General features: G+C 41.6%; 1 protein-coding gene across 6 annotated transcripts in view; it reads left to right on the forward strand.

The window, feature by feature from the left end:
- Positions 1–19,416, forward strand: part of LOC146583848 (multiple epidermal growth factor-like domains protein 11) — a 238,881-nt gene that overhangs the window by 28,788 nt on the left and 190,677 nt on the right. For all 6 annotated transcript variants that reach the window (XR_014892832.1, XM_085278281.1, XM_085278287.1 and 3 more), the window contains exon 2: positions 18,859–18,964. The gene's annotated coding sequence lies outside the window, so the exon portion shown is untranslated. The remainder of the gene's footprint in view (positions 1–18,858; positions 18,965–19,416) is intronic.

The following is a 19,416-nucleotide window of genomic DNA, read 5'->3' on the forward strand; positions in this document are numbered from 1 at the left end:
AAGAACTCACAAAGCATTAAAAAAGTTATTTGGCTCATTTAACCCTCGTGTTGTCCTGGGGGTCATTTTTAACCCCAGAGGACAAAAGGAGTATGGCAATCAGGAGGACATTACAAGGGTTAATAGTTCAATATCCAAAGACTCTTTTTTTCTGACAACAGGTTTACACACTTTATAATGCAGTGGACAGTGAACCAGCAGCACGGTGATGCATTTCTCAGCACCGCTGCCTCACACACAATTACTGCAGCTTCCACCCAGTAAGATACATGTAAGGTTAACTGGTTCTAAATTGTTGGATGTGGCAAACTGTGTATAGAATAAAGCACTGCATGAACATGCAGCTAAATGGGACTTATGGTATAATCTTGTGTTTTTGAGTTTTGCTTTCACTTGCTGGTTTCATTTGAACTAATTTTAGGTTTAGGGAGAAAAACAAATCAGATTAAATTCAAACGGATAGCTAAAATCACATGGCAAATCCTTTCATGAGTCCTACACCACTGATGATACTAGAATCTACCTGTAATATCAAGTTTTTTCTGCTCTTGCTCTTGACGAAGGCGGTCGCACTTATCTCCTCTCCTCCTCTCCCTCAGCTTCCCTGCTTAGCCTCTTATGTCCTTGTCTAGTCTCGTGTTTTTTGTATTACTTTTCCCTGGAACACTCTCTCACAGTCTGTTCTCTAAAACCTAAAAGAGGAATTATGGATTGGATCAACTGGTCCCTAAATGCAATTGACACCCCTTTCTCAACGAGAAGTTTGGGCTTGGGTGAGCCTGAGTGCTGAAGATATCTACCTATTTGGAACCATGGTAACAGGGTTCTTGCTGATCGGAGCTGGCTTGGCCCTGACTTATCGAAGAATTAAGGAAGCGGAACCAGCTGTTCAAACCCCCACAAGGCTGCCCGCTGGGATTGGAACGATGGGATGAGGCGTGAGTTTCTCAAAATGGGCTCATTGAGTCAGTCCGGATAAGATCTTGGAGAAGCTACGGCTGCTGTGAACACTCAGAATAAGATCTCTGACTGCAGACTGGATACATCTCGGAAGGGCTCGCTTGGAATAACATCTCTGGGTGCCAATTGGATGACATCTCGGGGAGGCACACTGCCGTGAGTTCTCAGAATCGGCTCCTTGAGCACAAGAAATGACAACGTCACAGAACGCAAGTATGGCGAAGCTCGCGGCTCTTCAACGGGAGATTGAGAGACCAGTGTTGGACTGTAGAACTGCTTTGAAATTCATATGTGTCATGGTCCTGGGCCATGTTGGCCCAGTATTCTTAGTTTTCTTGTATGTTTGTATTTTGCTCCCTATTTAGGCCATGTTTCCTGAGTCGCCCTGTTATGTTGTTCCCTGTGTGCTTTCCCTTTGTGACTCTCACCCCCTGTGTGCCCCTCTATGTATTCATGAGCCCTTGTCCCCTTTCGTGTTTTATTCCATGTTTTCCCCAGCCTGTTATGTCTGTGTTTTCCCCGTGCTCTCTCTCCTCCTGTCTGAACCTCTGTACTTCCTGTTTGACTCTGCCCGTCTCCCGTCAGTGTTATGTTCACCCCGCCCTGTCTCGTTATGGTTATCTGTGTCAGCTGTGTTCCCCGTGTGTTCCCACTTTCCTCGTTAACCCTCTGTGTATTTCTGTCTGCGTCTTCCTCTGTTCGGCGTCGCGTTCTCCCTCATGTTGTGTGTAATTCTCCCCGTGGTTCGGTTCCTTGTACAGCTCATGCTTTAGTTTTCCCAGTTTTAGGTTATTTTGTATTACTTCTCGTGGCCAGCAATAAAGCTGTGTTTTTTGAGTTTATCCCCGTGTCTGTGAGTCTGCATCTTGGGTCCTTCTCCTGCCTGCCACACAGCAAACCATGACAATATGAGCTGTTCGCACTAAAGTAAAAAGCACCATCACTTCATGCAGATATCCCTTTGGCGCCAGCTGCGGTCTCAAGGCTGGAGCCGAACAAAAACTCCCTGATAACGACTGTGTTTAGTCTGTTCCTTCCCATTCCATGCAAGGCCACCTGGGTTGGCTGGAAGACTGTTTACTTAGCCTGGCAGGGCGAAGGACACTGTCTCAGCTGAACTCTGGACACGCACACACACACATATACACTGATATGCACACACTCATCCCCCCTCCCTTTCCAAATGCCTTTGACGCTTATTCCCTTCCGATGCTGACGGTGGATCATGGAGACCAGCGCACGCAGGCCCGGATGTACTGTCTACACTGGCTGTCTCTCACCCTTTACCCCCCCTGTTGCTTGTCATGTGTTTCTTTGGTGTATTAAGAGTTTTTTCATGTGCAGAGGTGTTTTTTTTCTGTTCTCAAACTGATCTCCCTGCTGGAGCTCAGTCTGGGGGGAGTTATTTTTTTCTCCTTATCTTTCATGTGGTGCATTTTCCATTGTTATACCTCTGACCTGTCTTCCCCATGTGATGTTTGTGTAATGTATGTATGGTCGGAGGGTAAGATGGCGCCGCCACTGCGTGCAATAGGTCGGCAGCCTTATGAAATTTCCCCTTGTGGGACTAATAAAGGTATATCAATATCAATATCAATGTCTAGTTTAGACACTAACATGTGCCTACTGAAATCTGTCAGATTACCCGGTGTGCTAATCAGTATGTGACTACATCTTTGGCCAAATGTGTCTGAGAGCAGTCTGGTTGATTCTGTTTCATTTTAGTCCAGACTAAGCGATGTCTGGACAATCTAGCAGCAGCGACATGTCAAAATAGCATCTTACATTCAAGCATTCTTAATTGCACAGTTTACCCTAAGCGAAACATTGTAATGATGACATGATCATTGCCAGCATGTTGCAATGTGCATTTAGCTCAAAGCTGTCAGTTCAATTCAGTTTTATTTATATGACACCAAATCACAAATAACAGTCACCTCAACCAACTATATTCTATTATTGACACTCAAGAACAAGCATAGTGGGAAGGAAAAAAAACTCCTTTTTTAAGAGGAAGAAGCATCCAGCAGAGCTGTGATCGGGAGTGAGGAAGAAGAAGAGTAGCAGTGATAAATAACTAGTGATTAAATCCTGTCAGCACAGCTCACATTGTTGCCTCACAGCAAGAAGGTACTGAGTTCAATTCCAGCATCAGGCCGGGGTCTTTCTGTGTGGAGTCTGCATGTTCTCCCTGTGTTTGCCTGGATTCTCCCCGGGTAGTCTGGCTTCCTCTCACAGTCCAAAGACATGCAGTTAGTGGGGTTAGGTTAATTGAAAACACTAAATAGGTGTGAGTGTGGTTGTCCATGAGTTAGCCCTGCGACAGACTGGTGACCTGTCCAGACCTTAAGCCCAATCTTAAAAGTAGAAAGGGCTTAATAGATTGAAGAGTCCTCTACTGGCCAGTCAGCCTGACTTCATAGAGGAGGTGGATGAGAGGAAGATGTTAGTCAAGCTAAACTGTCTAAAACATACATGTGAATGCATTATTTCTCCCACTCACACCCTCTGTATTTATATATACAGTATACATAGTATAGTATTTTGCCTTCTTTATACACCTTTTTTCTTATTTAATATTTTATTTGTTATTTTTCTGATTCATTCTTTCTTTCTGACCCTTGTGCTTCAGTAACAGTGAATGATGTTGCGAGGGCAGGCTTTATTTGTAACATAATTAAAAACGGTGCCGCCTTATTAAGAATGTGAAGAAGAGCAGAGCAGCGTAAAACCTGAGACAGTGTTTATGTTTTCTGTCAAGAATTATATTTGAAGACGAGTGTGAGAAATGACACTGGCAGAGTCTCCGAACCTTGTCAGCTGCTGTCAGTGTAGAACATTTTACCGGCTGTATTTATGCAGCTTCACTAGCAGAATTTCTCGAATGTGATGGAGCAGGTTATCTCAGTGTTACGGTGCCAATTTAGGGCATTGTGATGTTTTATTGTGTTGCATTTTACATAGATGACAGAGGCTTTTCACTCACTGTTCTGATTCTGCCCTGCATGCTGTTCTTTCTAAGAAGCTATTACTCCGTTGTCCTTGATACTGAAAGTGAGCTACAAACAATGGCTTTCCTATGACTTATTATACACTAAATTAAAGTAAATGTCCCAAAGACCAAATGAACTGGGAGGATTATATAAATGACTCCGGTAAATTCTGCTGTGATTCTTTTCTTCTTTTTCTTTGGTCACTTTAGGGGTCAGCCAGAAACATGGATGTATAATAAAAATATATAAATTATTCACAAGCTCTTGAGGTTGTGAAGTTTACTTGACATATTCAGTAATGTGCATACATTCTTATATTTGTACATTTATTTATTCTTATAATTCTCATATTCCTATTCTTATATTTTGCTTTGTTTCTTATGTTTCTTGTATTTTGCACACGTCTGTTGCTTGTGAAGCTTGCACACAAGAAATTCACTCACATGCTGAACCAGTGTCCCAGTAATGTGACGTGACAATAAAAGGGATTTGATTGGATCAAAAACCTCAGACAATGTCACACAGATGTGTGTGTGTGTGTGTGTGTGTGTGTGTGTGTGTGTGTGTGTGTGTGTGTGTGTGTGCGCGTGCGCGCGGGCGCTTACTACCAATAAGGAAAGAGGGCGAAAAAGTGCAACTGATACTTAAATATTGATACTGCAGAAAATGTGTTGTGCTTCCTTTCTATTTGGATATGATCAATAACAGGTTACTGGCTTCCTTTGTTACAAGCCTCTAGTTTAAGCCTCTACTCACTAGTTTAAGCTTTGACAGAGCTAAAATTCTCAGTTTATGCTGAAGTGTTTTTAAATCTCACTGCAGCCTGTGATGTCTGTGACCCGAAACATTCGACTCCAGGGTCGTTCTTTTGGCCCTGCAGTTTTGGAAGTGTTACCAGCTGTTTCAGCCAGTAACTGTTTCAGCCAAAGGATAAAACCTCAGCCTATGAAAAGACGTTTTGGGGTATTTTTTTTCTGAAAATCTTGCTGCCATAATTAAACACACTCACTGATTCCTTCATTGATGAAACCTTCATCAAGATGCAGTGATGTAAAATAATAGCCTGGTATATTATCTTGAGAAGTTCTTATGAGGTCAAGAAGGATATCGCTGAAGCGGTCATTTGCTGGATGTCTTTGGAACTTTGTTCCTGGGATTTGTCTACCCCTCAAGTAATTTTGCTCATTAGAGGATCACCAGAGGGATGGATATATTCCTCATGTTGTTGATTGTGTGACCTATAGAGATTTCTGTGCTGTTGTTCAGCCTGTTTAGCAAGTTTAATAAGAGCTAATATTTGAAATCCATTTGCAGTGAAATGCAAGAACCCCTTAATCAACAAAAGCAGCGGCTTTTAAAGATAGAAGGGACTTAAAGTGATCAATTTATTGACCGGGCTCCATCACCATCAATACCACCCCCTCCATCCTTAGCTCCCCTTCGTCTATAGGTAACCATTGATCAAGGCGAGATGAAGGGTGATTGGGTGGATTAGGGTGATTTCACAGATTGATGCATTGCCAGTTTAGCATTTAGCACTTAAAGGCACAGCGACAGAGGAAGAGGACGGGCTGCGTAGGTCACTTTAGTTACCACACACCACCTCCACCATCATAGTAAAAGCTGTGTATTATTTTTTAAACTACAGCTTGGTGAGACAGTCCGTGCAGAGCTGGAGCAAACTGCTAACAGTGCTGATTAGTAAAAATGCCCAACTAATAATATTATTATCAACAAACAAGTCTTATCTCTTTTCTGAACAGAAGTTTCTAGTTGTGAAATACGTTTCATGCTCGTATTGATTTTGAATATTTGTCTCCTCCAAGGATGTTAGGTTGTGTCATTTAGGTAGCTGACAGTAGTTTAGCTTTTTAATTCTTGCTGCTGTTGCAACATAAAAGCATCTCTTCTCTAGTAGTAAACTGCGTGCTGCTCTGCCATCATTTGACTTTAAATGACCAAGTACCAGTGGTCTCCAAAGAGCCCTTGAAGACCGCTGACTGGTCTTTTTTCACTGTCAGGAAACTGTAAGTTTCAATCACAGGGGAGCTGTGGCAGTCCACAGAAGAAGACCCAGAAGAAGACACAGTAAGCGGTGTGGAAAAATACAACAAGCGAGCTTTACTTAAAGATTAACACGTAAAAAGAACAGGGTATTTAAACAAAGCATAGAGTCAGGCAATGGCAGAAATAGTTTATCATGGGAAATTCAGAAAAGACAGAAACACCTAGAAAACATTGAGACAAACTCATCTCCTACTCAGGGGTCCAACTCTGTCTTTACTCTCACTTGGAGCTGAAAAAACAGCCTTTATTTAGGAGCAGGCTTTGACCACAGCTTCTGGACGAACTCTCTTTGTGTTGAGAGAATTAAACTTCATCCCAAAATTTTTTGGTGGCATGTGAACTTTAATTTTAAAGTATTCAATGTAAATTTACAGTTTAAAGTCAAATACAATGGTTGGCATGTGACACATGTTTTTACTTTTATTTGCTCAAAGAAATTCTATTTCAAAAAACCCTACAAGGTCTCTCTCTATCAGTTAGTATGCTTTTTCCACTTTTACATCACGAGTCCACAAAACATTTTGAACGCTTGAGTTGTCAGAGACACACACAGACCTGTCCTAGATTCAACACTGAGCGTAGCCTGATCCTGGTTTGAGAATCTTGAGCTGTGTTTGTGCTTTTTGCTTCTTTCTTGCAGCCTCATAAAATCCACATGAATCCATGTGAGTGCAGTGCAGCGCACATTGCACTGTAGCTATACACTGTAAAAAAAATATTCTGTGCATTTATTTTAGTTTTAAATGTAGATAAAATATTGTGTATTTTAACACATGTTCTACATTAAAATAAAATTAGTAGCAATAATAATAATAGTAATAACTTTTTTATCATCATTTGTATTGAGGCAACCCCTCCCATGAGTGATATGGATAGAGATATCCATCTAGGTCAGGGGTCGGCAACCTGCGGCTCTTTAGTGCTTATAGTGCGGCTCCGCGTGGTTTGGGAAATTAAATTAGAAGTATTTAGCTGAAGTGTATTTTATTTATGTTAGTTCTTTTTTAACTTGTAGTTCTAAACTGGAAGATTATTGTGATATTGAAATATAAAAATAAAGTTATATTCTATTATTTTTTCATCGCTCAAATAAGCGTCACACAGCCGGTGTACGAAACGCCGTGCATTTATCGGGACTTTCAGCCCCAGGTAGGCCAGTTATGGATCTTTGGATCCACATTATGTCAGCAGCTCCACCGTGAACTATGTTAAAGACAAACACCGCTCACGTCTCACAGACGACAGCTTACAGTCCTGTAGAGATAAAGTGACTTCGTACAGCCCCGACCTGCAGACGCTGTGCGCAGAGGTTCAGGAGCAGCCAGACACAAACCAACAACAGCAGAGAGAGCACAGACGTTAAGGCGGCGAGGCGTGATTGCGGGACCCGCTCAGGTGCGTCCGCCTCCCCTGCAGCGGCGCTGCAGACCACGCCCCGCAACACACATTAACCAGGTAAAATACATATTTATGCAGAATTTTGCAGACGCTGTGCGCAGAGGTTTAGGAGCAGAAGTATCGTTGTAAACATATCACGGCAGACCCGACGATGTTTGCATGAACACGCTTTTCAGCATCTCTTTATTGACCACCACGTCCCACCACACACATTAACCAGGTAAAATACATATTTATGCAGAATTTTGCAGACGCTGTGCGCAGAGGTTTAGGAGCAGAAGTATCGTTGTAAACATATCACGGCAGACCCGGCGATGTTTGCATGAACACGCTTTTCAGCATCTCTTTATTGACCACCACGTCCCACCACATACATTAACCAGGTAAAATACATATTTATGCAGAATTTTGCAAATATCTATTTTTCATCTTTTAGCAGCATAGAGCTTTTTTTTCCAATTATTTTTTAAAAGTCAGGTGAAGGCTCCAAAAGCCCAGAGGAGATATGAGGGTGGCGGCTCACAACAGTTTTTGTTTGCTACACGGATCATTTTAGTTCAGCTTTCCTTTTGTTATATTTCTTCGAGTTCAAAATGTGTTCATTACATAAATAAAATGTCATTTTCTCACTTCAAGGATTTCATAAGCAGAACACCTTAGTTGTTCACAAAGCATAAAGGTAAAAAACAATATATACAGTGTTATCTTGATTTTAAATGTCAAAAAGTATTTGCGGCTCCCAGTGTTTTCTTTTGCGTGGAAACCGAGTCCAACTGGCTCTTTGGGTGTAAAAGGTTGCAGACCCTGGTCTAGTTACTAATAATCAGTGACTAAATATGGACTTTACATTATATTTTACACATCACCAATAAAAACAGTAAAACAGTGGGAGTTTGCAAACAGGAAGTTTGTGCATGTTTTTTAAAACTGCATTTTATTGTGCAGCAACTTTTGCATATGCGTTTGTGATCTGCCATGAAGTGTAGAATGAAAGGCATAAAAATGCATTTAGAAACCAGAAGCTTGAACTAAAACCTAACTGTGCAGAATACCCACAGAGAGCAAAATAAAACAGCAAATTCCAAACTTTTTTGGAGAACAGGGAGCACACAAGAGGACATTAAAGAATAACCTTAAACAGAACAAAGGAAATGATGCAAAGGACGCAAAACTAAATGCAAGGCACAGGAGACAAATGACTACGAAAGATAACAAAACAACACAGGCAGCGAGAATCATTAAAATCTGGAACACCCAGAGATAATAAAGTAATAGCAATGATAACAATTAACAGTGAAGGACCAGGAGCGAACACTGAGGAAGGAACATTAAGTCTACGTTAACTCGAGCAGCGGCCCCCAACCTTTTTTCTGCCACGGACCGGTTTATGTCCGACAATATTTTCACGGACCGGCCTTTAAGGTGTCGCGGATAAATACAACAAAACAAATTCAGTACCGGTACCAAAATAAGAAGATGTATTCATTACACACGGGAAAAGACCCAGGGAAACCGAGTTAACGATAAAAAATAGTAACGTTAAAAACCCTGAGAACCGTTAATTTCACACACACATATATATATATATATATATATATATATATGTACATGCAGGCCCGTGAGTAGTTTAGTACTGGGCTCGGGTGTGAAATTAACGGTTCTCAGGGTTTTTTACGTGAGAACCGTTAAAAACCGTTACTTGTTCCAGTATATATATATATATATACTGGAACAAGAAGGCATCGGTGGGCAAGGGACGAAAACAGGGCGTTGTTGGAATGCTACTACGCAAGTAACCCCGGCGGAAGGGGCTACATGAATAGGATGAGGGACCTATGGATTCTTCGATACCCAACATCCACAATGACGGCGAAACAACTAGTAGCTCAGTGTTCCAACATTTGAAAGAAGGGACTGCTCTCACAGCTAGAGATTGACGAGGTACAACACAAATGCTACTGATAGGTTTGTAGCTTGAACCTATCCGCTGGAACGTTGAGGACAATTCCTGTTAAAAGGGAGTTTTTCCTTCCCACTGTCGCCAAAGTGCTGCTCATAGGGGGTCATATGATTGTTGGGTTTTTCTCTGTATCTATGAAGCGCCTTGAGGCGACTTTTGTTGTGATTTGGCGCTATATAAATAAAATTGAATTGAATTGAATTGAATATAATTACACTGCAAAGCAAGACACCAGTAGGCAAAGTTCTTCATGTTTCTCGTGCACGGGAGAGACCGGACAAAGCGCCGTTCCTTCGGCTGACCCCAGTTGCTCTCGTCCGTTCTCCCGTACCACTGTTCTTTTATTGAGGTTGCATGAATATGCATCGGTTCATTAACATATGACGTCTACATACACACAAAGAGTACCTTGCCTGTGTGTGTGTGTGTGTGTGTGTGTTTGTGTGTGTGTGTGTGTGTGTGTGTGTGTGTGTGTGTGTGTGTGTGTGTGAGAGATCCAGATGTGACCCTGTGAAGACTCCCCAAAGCTGGTGCCAGGAGTCTAGCGGTCCATCTGAACAAAAGGCTCTTATACTTAAACAGATATACGTGTGCTTGCTATACCATAAATCAATAAGAAAAGATACGACCTCTCCTAGGAGGTGTGATCTACGCCGGAACACTCTGTAGAGCGAGTGAACGCACTCCCCCTTCATGCTACACAGAGCTGTTACAGACCTCCTAGGATGAGACATTCTTTCAATCTACAAATGATTATACACCTCTAAGCATATATGGTTAAATATTTCTAAGCATAAATGACAATCAACAATACAAATCTAACAGCTACGGCAAGGAGGAGTCAGGACGCCAGGTCAGGGGGGAGATATCATCACCCCCACCCGAGATTGGGCACATAGCCCCAAGTGCGATAGGAGAAGGATCGTTGAGTGCGAGAGGAACTGACCTGAAAAATAGGATCATGGCCAAGCTTGAAACCTGGATCCCCCGTAGCCGGTTACCAAGATTACGTGAAGTACCCTCAGAAGGTCTGCTAGATGATGTTAATGCAGCACTACGGGCAATACCTACAACCATGATTACCGACACTAACAAGCTGATCTACAATACGGCAGCAGTGATCAGATGCTTGGCTACAAGTTGAACAGCGACAAGGGGCAGTACCCTCCATGGAGAAGGAGGCTAGAGGGCAAGATCAAAGTAGCACGGAGGGAGGTTAGCCAACTAACGGAGTTGCAGCAAGGTGCGACAAAGAAGGTGCCTAAGAAATACTGCAAGCTGTCCATACCTGAGGCCTTGGAAACTGCCAAGCAAAGACTCACAGCCTTGGCCAGCCGCTTGAGGAGGTACACCAGAGAGATAGAAGGCAGGAGAATAAACCAGCTGTTCTCCACAGAACCAGCAAAGGTGTACTCTCAGTGGCAAGGGAACAATAAGAGAACAGCACCACCAAGGCTGGAGACGGAGCAATACTGGAAGAGCATATGGGAGAAGGATGCAACCCATAACGGCAATGCTCAGTGGCTAGAGGATCTGAGGGCAGACCACAGCGACCTCCCTGAACAGGGTCCAGTAACCATCAATCAGCCGAGACTGCAAGACCAGACTGACCAACCTGTGCACTGCCTGGATTGATTACAAGAAGGCCTATGACTCAATGCCCCACAGCTGGATACTGGAATGCCTAGAATTGTACAAGATCAATGGGACCCTAAGAGCCTTCATCAGGAACTCAATGGGGATGTGGCGTACAACACTAGAGGCCAACTCCAAGCCCATAGCACAAGTCACCATCAAGTGCGGGATCTACCAAGGAGATGCTCTGTCCCCACTGCTGTTCTGCATAGGCCTGAACCCCCTCAGTGAGATCATTAACAAGACTGGCTACGGATACCGACTACGGAACGGAGCAGTTGTCAGCCACCTCCTGTACATGGATGACATCAAGCTGTATGCCAAGAGTGAACGAGACATCGATTCACTGATCCACACTACCAGGCTATACAGCAATGACATTGGAATGTCGTTCGGACTGGAGAAGTGTAGCCGGATGGTAACAAAGAGAGGGAAGGTAGTCAGAACTGAGGGGATTGAACTACCAGAAAGCAACATTGCAGACATAGAGGACAGTTACAAGTACTTGGGGATCCCGCAGGCGAATGGGAACCATGAAGAGGCCGCTAGAAAAGCTGCAACCACCAAGTACCTGCAGAGGGTCAGGCAAGTCCTGAGGAGTCAGCTGAATGGTAAGAACAAGATCCGGGCCATCAACACGTACGCCCTGCCCGTGATCAGGTACCCTGTTGGGGTAATAGGCTGGCCAAAGGAGGAGATAGAAGCCACTGACATAAAGACAAGAAAGCTCCTTACCATGCATGGAGGGTTTCACCCCAAATCCAGCACCCTGAGGCTGTACGCTAAGCGGAAGGAAGGGGGCCGGGGACTGGTGAGTGTCAGCACCACAGTCCAGGATGAGACAACGAACATCCAAGAATACATTGGGAAGATGGCCCCAACTGACCGAGTGCTCAGTGAATACCTCAGGCAGCAGAAACCCAAGAAAGAGGAGGGAGACGAGGAACCATCATGGAAGGACAGGCCCCTGCACGGTATGTACCACCGGCAGATAGAGGAGGTGGCTGATATCCAGAAATCCTACCAGTGGCTGGACAAAGCTGGACTGAAAGACAGCACAGAGGCACTAATCATGGCAGCACAAGAACAAGCTCTGAGTACAAGATCCATAGAGGCTGGGGTCTATCACACCAGGCAAGACCCCAGGTGCAGGCTGTGTAAAGATGCCCCAGAGACAATCCAGCACATAACAGCAGGGTGCAAGATGCTAGCAGGCAAGGCATACATGGAACGCCATAACCAAGTGGCCGGCATAGTGTACAGGAACATCTGTGCCGAGTATAACCTGGAAGTCCCGAGGTCAAAATGGGAGATGCCCCCAAGGGTGGTGGAGAATGACCGAGCTAAGATCCTGTGGGACTTCCAGATACAGACGGACAAAATGGTGGTGGCTAACCAACCGGACATAGTGGTGGTAGACAAACAGAAGAAGACGGCCGTAGTGATCGATGTAGCGGTTCCGAATGACAGCAATATCAGGAAGAAGGAACACGAGAAGCTGGAGAAATACCAAGGGCTCAGAGAAGAGCTCGAGAGGATGTGGAGGGTGAAGGTAACGGTGGTCCCCGTGGTAATCGGAGCACTAGGTGCGGTGACTCCCAAGCTAGGCGAGTGGCTCCAGCAGATCCCGGGAACAACATCGGAGATCTCTGTCCAGAAGAGCGCAGTCCTGGGAACAGCTAAGATACTGCGCAGGACCCTCAAGCTCCCAGGCCTCTGGTAGAGGACCCGAGCTTGAAGGATAAACCGCCCGCATGGGCGTGCTGGGTGTTTTTTCATATATATATATATATATATATATATATATATATATATATATATATATATATATACTATGACTTTTTTCTCAGATTTCTTTCCAGTGGTCCTAATCCTCTTCCGTAGTAAAGTAACAGCTCTGTTCTGTAAAATATATGTGAAACTGTCAAAGACGTGTTTGGTTTGTGTGCAGCTAGATAAATGAAAGTCGTAAGAGTCCTGTGTTCTTCTGTGAATGTTTCCTCTCTAGTTGCAGTAACAGAATCTTCTTTCTTTCCAATAAAAACCTGCTTGTTTTTCATGCTCCACAAAAACCTGCATACACAGCTTTTACAACCTCGACCCTGTCGTCACTGATCTATACAAAGTAATCCACCAAGGTCCCACTTGAATTTTTAGAATAGAAAAGAAGTAAAAATCAAGTCAAAAGCAGACATTCATTCATGGTTTCACCATAATTGGAAAACATTCCAGACTGTGGAGCAGGGAAATTATTTTACTGCTATTGTTAAATAATCATCATTATTACCATTGCATTAATAATATAATCTGCAGTATGATCATTGCTTTAACAATGTAACAGATAGCTTTAAGAAGGCTTTAAGGTTTTATGCATACAGGTATTAAATTAATTTTGTATTTCAGATGCAGTTATAACTATTGTGTACACAATGCATAGCTGTGCTTATTTGAGTTGATGTTCAGGTTCTTTAAAGGTCTTAAGCTTCACTGACGTGACTGTTCAGGTGATACATGCTGAGGGAAAACTAGAACATAGAAGGAATTGCAATACATGCTTACAAAACACTTATATCAGGTCATTTTATATTAAGGTTTTAGTAGAGGTTCTTGGTTAAAACATTTATTTAGTAGAAGACATACATATAGTCTCAGTGAGCCTCTGGTCTGGTGAAAGGTCAGAAGTGCAACAGGTGAATTGAGAAAGAGCATTTGAGGACGAGACACAGACAGTTAGTAGGTGAAGAGGTGACACAAAGAGCATGTGAGGTCAACACACACACACACATGAGTTAGATTTATTTAGAGGAGAGATTAGTCATGTCTCGGCAAGAAAGAGGAACAATTCACTTTAAGACAAGAACGGAAAGTACCAGCCATGAAAATAGAAGATGATCTTCTGGGTTAAAAGTCATTGTGGTGTTGATCTGATCTATGTATAAAATGTATCTGTGACGCATGAAGGGGCGTCAGTAAATCAAACCCTGATGCTATAAAATATCTGTTCATGCTTTGATTAAGTTGAAGACTACTTGCTGTCTGCATACAGAGTTGTCTTCCCACACGTGTGTGTTCATTAAAATCATTGTTTTGAACCTTAACAAGACCGAATTGAAATTGTTTTGTTTGAAAGCTGTTTTTTAAACAATATTTAATACTTTGCAACTTGAGTTGGTTTGTGTGCAGCCTGACTGATTGTTGGTAGGCACAGAACTATGAAACAGAACATAATAAACAGTCTTCACCAGTCACAATAGTGGAGCTGGTACGGTTTTTACTTTGTGTTTGTGTGTCCTTAAGACAAAACGTGAACCTGAAGACACTTGCTGTGCTTTATGTTTCCCCATCTCTGCAGAGCCACTGAGCAAGATACATTCAGAAAACTTTACAGGTGTGTAGTTCATATCAAAATGAGGACTCTGTATATTATTCGACCCAGGAATACTGAGTACTTATATAGCCAGAGATGATCTTGCTATGAAATTGCACCAGCCACGACACCCTTCAATATACTGATTGATGACAACTCGAGTCATTACAACATTATTACGTGAATTCCTGCTCCAGATGCGTGTCTCCATGAACATAACAACACCAGCTATGCTGCTGTGGCTGGTAAAAATTTACTAACGACCTCTGACTACTCATGGAAGTGAACTTCAGGATGCTGACAGGTATTACAGTTATATGGATGCTTCAGGCAGAGATCCCAGTTTGTGTTTTTGGAGTTGGGCTTCCAGTGTTTCTTCATTTTTTAAAAATTGGGTCATTTAAAAAAAAAGAAATCATAAACATACCTCAAATGTTGTCCTCTGGATGACTTGTAAATGCTTCAGGTGCAGCAGACAAACACAGACAAAAAACTTGGTGAATAAGGATCAGCATCTTCGAATTATGTGTTTTAAAGGTACGCTACAGAATCTGATGGCAAAAGAACAAAGATGTATGACACATGAGTGTTTCTGCCATGTGTCTCTCAATATAGTCCTTAAAAAACCTCTAAATATAGCTGTGATTTTCAGTGTATGCCTGAATGTTTCCCCAGTGCTGCATAATAAATCAGACCCACTTCCTCTATAAACTCATAATACTAGTGTCTGTAAGTCTTCTCTGCAACTCTGTGTATCCTCACTATCTGACAGCGCTGCGCTTTAAAACGCTCATGATGAGACATTCATCAAGGCTGGAGGAATATTGTTACAAAACAATAAAACAGTGTTTTTATTGATTTTTCTGTCACTTTCAGTTTGTCGTTATGAGAAACAGTAACCACTGAAAACAAAGCCAACACACGTCACTGACAGAAAAAAAGGCAGTGATGTATTATGCAGAAGATTTAAGAACTAAAGTGCAGATGCTTCCAAAACCAATATATTGAGTCATTTTCATTTTTATTTCAGTTAATTTCAAAGTGCAACAATTAGAAAAAAGCTACTTCAACTTGCTGCCATTAAACTAGTTCTCATGTCAGCTTTTGAAGCTGCAGCACTCGATATGAAGTTTTGAGAATCATGGGGAAACGTGCCACAGCTCTGTGCATTTAAGCCAGCGGTCCCCAACCTTTTGTGCACCACAGGCCGGTGTAATGTCAGACAATATTTTCACGGACCGGCCTTTAAGGTGCCGCCGATAAATTCTACAAAATAAAATAATACGACCTCGACCAAAACTGTGGTATTTTGTAAATATAATAAGAAACACGAATTCCCTGTGTAATTGTGTAACTTTATTAGCAGCGTCCTCCTGAAATGCACCAACAACACTGAGAGTAACATCCTCCTCTCTGCCCCTTAATGCTCTCTGGTCGCTATGGTTATGCGTAAATATTTCTTTCAAAATAAGACGCACAACTACAACACGGGAAAAGACCCAGGGAAACCCAGTTAATGATAAAAACCCTGAAACCATAAATTTCACACCCGAGCCTCAACTCTCACGGCCCAGAGCCAAACGACTCACGGACCAGTACCGGCTTCCCCACTGAATATATTTGATGCATCATGGGAAGCCCCCAGCAGCCCAAGCTTATTGGAGCATAACTAAAGGAGGGTCCAGGATCACCTGATCAAAATCCCAAGTCCAAAACTGGAAGGTGGTTCCACAGAAGAGGCGTCTGAAGGTTCTGCCTCCCATTCTACTTTTGAATACCAGAGGAACCACAAGTATCCAGCAGCTTCTGAGTGAATTGTGGTATCATGGTGATATGGTACTATGAGACCTTTAAAATAAGATGGGGCCTGATTATTCAAGCCCTTGTATGTGAGATGAAGGATTTTAAATGGAATTGAATGTAACAGTGAACCAATGAAGAGAAACCAAGTCGGGAGAAATATGCTCTCTTTCTCTTGCATATCATGTTTTCTGTCTTATTACTTTAGACTCGTGATTTTTGGATTGGGGCACCAGGGGGCATCAAATCATTTGTTCATCATTGTTAACCATCCCTTTCACATAATAATACTTAAGTCTCTTATGCACAGTCCTTTGCTTTGGATGGTTCAGCCTGGGTATTTAAACTCATCTACCTTCATGTTCTCTACGCCTTGCACACTTTCTGCTCCTCACATTTTCAAAACAGGCTTGTTCCTTTTGTTGTTGTTGTTTTTCCATCACTGTGTGCCTTTAAACATCAAACCAATTCCAGCCTAAATGGAGGGAACATGATGCATATAAGACAATCCTACTGGGTATCCGTCATCAAGGCGTATCACATACAAAGGGATGAAAGAAGGAAAAACATAATTATTAGACTCCTCTTTGACCTCATCTATCAACCAGACCAATCAGAGTCACTCCCACCTTAAACCCATGTGTCGCTCCTGCCCCACACCCCACCACACTCATACATGTCCTGCACAAGCCTCACATACTTCTGCCGCTCCTGACTTCCTCATGCAGTACCACAGTTTTTCTCTTAGCAGCCCCTCACAGACTGCCTGTAGATGCACAAAGACATTGTCTTGAACACTACTTTTTCTTCTGACACACTTTGAGTACCGGTATCACGATGTGGGTGTGTGTATGTGTGCGTATATCATATTAAAGTAACAACAATCCTTCAAAGGCTATTACAATGTTAATGTCATTACAATGACATTAATGATGTCATTAATGCACTAGTATTATCTCATCTAGAGTACTGTTTAATCATTTGGTCAGCAGCTAATAAGACAGATCTGAACAGACTTCAGTTAGTCCAAAATAGGGCGGCCGGATTGGTGTTAAGGTTAATATTATACAGATATTGATAAAATGCACGATAAACTTTCTTGGCTTTCTGTACAAGCTAAATTATACTATGGTTTACTTGTATTTTTAAAGAAAGCAATACTGGTAAACACACCACACTTTTTTATGCTCAGTTGCAGCATCCAGATGAAATACATAATCATGCTACACGATTCTCAACTAACCACAATTTAGTAACTCCTTGACTTACTAAATTGTAACTTTTTGAAAAACTCTGTTATATTTAGAGCATCTTTTCAGTGGAATAAGTTGCCTTATGCAATTAGAGAATTGGCTTCTATTCATAATTTTAAAAATCACCTAAAAGCCTATTTAGGCAGTTTTTAAATTTATTTGTAAATATTGTCAGAGGGTAATGTCACTTGTAATGGAAATTGTGTATTTTGTTTGAGTGTTTTTTACAATTTTTAATATTTACATGCTTATATTTTCAGAATTGTAAAACCTTATTGTGGATGTAAGAGCCAAATTATGTGGACATTTTGCATCCAACTTATTGTGTAACATTTTATTCGGTGGTATTTGATGGTTTGGTCCCCAGGAAGACTAGCAACCACTGTTGTGGAAGCTAATGGGGTTCCTTACAAATAAACAAACAATATTGTTACATAGCAACGAGTATCGATGCCCCGGCTAGCTTCTCATTTTTCTGATAGTTCAGTGGAATCCTAGTTGTACAAATATTAGGTAGTTTAAAAAGTCCAAAAAGGTTGTATATTTACTGCAGATGAAATTCAGTTTATAATTTAGGGTTCTGTCTAATTCCTGGTACACTGTTTCACAGTTTCAATCTAGTACTTTAAGAGAAACAGAAATTATTAGACACTATTGTGTTATTCTATTAAATGAACACTATAGGCAGGACAGGGCTGATAACGTTTTCCATCTACCTCTAGCATTAGCTTTGTTATTAGCCATTGCCACTAGCTGCTATCTTATTCATGGCATGGAGTCGATCCTGTTCTGCACACCCATTCATTTTGTTTTAAGACTCCTCGCTGTACCTTTGGCTGAAGACAAATCTATATAAATCTTGCCGGATGTGTGGAGAATGAATTCGGCGCTGATCAGACACCTACATGACGGTGCTTCATGAGGAATAAGAATCTACTGAAAGTGTGTCAAACTATCCCATAGCTCTGTATATCCACACACCGCCTTACTGCAGACACACATTCTAATTCACATTACTGTAGTTCTTTGGTTCTGATGTTTTTAATGTTCATAAAACTGATAAAATATGACAGAGCTCAGGTAAAACTATTGCTGACTGAATGTTTGAGGGTTTTGACTTATCTTACAGTTTAATCCTAAGGAATATCAGATGGAAGCTCGAATGTATCTGCTGAAATTGAATTAATTAGAGGAAGTGAGTTCTCTGCAGTTTTGGTGTCCTTAGGTGCATTTGACTACAAGGTGATGATTAAGACGTTGTGGTGAAGCACTTGGATAAAACTAAAGTGTGAGAGACGAAGCATACAAGAACATACATTTTCTGCTCTTGTTTTCCTAGAAGGAAATGAATGAAATCTTCTTCTCACTGTTCAACTTCATTTATTTAATAAATATTTGTTTTTTTATGTCTTTGTCTTAAAACAGGCATTCTGAGGTCCGTTCACCATCCTCCAATAGTGGGTCATTTTTTCCTGTAATAGAAATCTGTTTGACAGCATTTCACCATCCATCACACCCAGCCTTGTTCAAGGTAAGCAGCACCATAGGTACCACTTCATTATTCTGATATTTGTAATAATCTAATGAGGCAATACTTTAAAATTCAACCCTTGTTATGCTATTTTTTGTTTAGCTTTGGGTATATATTAAAATAAAAATACTTAAACAGTGTGTTGGTTGCTTTCAGAGTTAGAGGTCATGTGTGTGTGCTCTGTATATTGATTGGTCTGGGTCATGTTTACCTTTGACACATATAAGCATTAGCATTATGGGAGAGGATAAAATACCAGTATGGAAATATATTGTATTGGTTCCTGTATCAATATTTTATTGATCGACTGCTTTAGGACTCCTTGTGCTTGCCCTAATAATATGAATGAATGTAAAGTGAAAGGAAGCACACTACAGGGAGTGCAGAATTATTAGGCAAGTTGTATTTCTGAGGAATAATGTTATTATTGAACAACAACCATGTTCTCAATG

Source organism: Mchenga conophoros, linkage group LG1, assembly GCF_057382185.1.
Source record: "Mchenga conophoros isolate Kocher_MC1m ecotype Shallow Benthic linkage group LG1, M_conophoros_male_GT1.1, whole genome shotgun sequence".
In the NCBI taxonomy this organism is placed as follows: Eukaryota; Metazoa; Chordata; class Actinopteri; order Cichliformes; family Cichlidae; genus Mchenga; species Mchenga conophoros.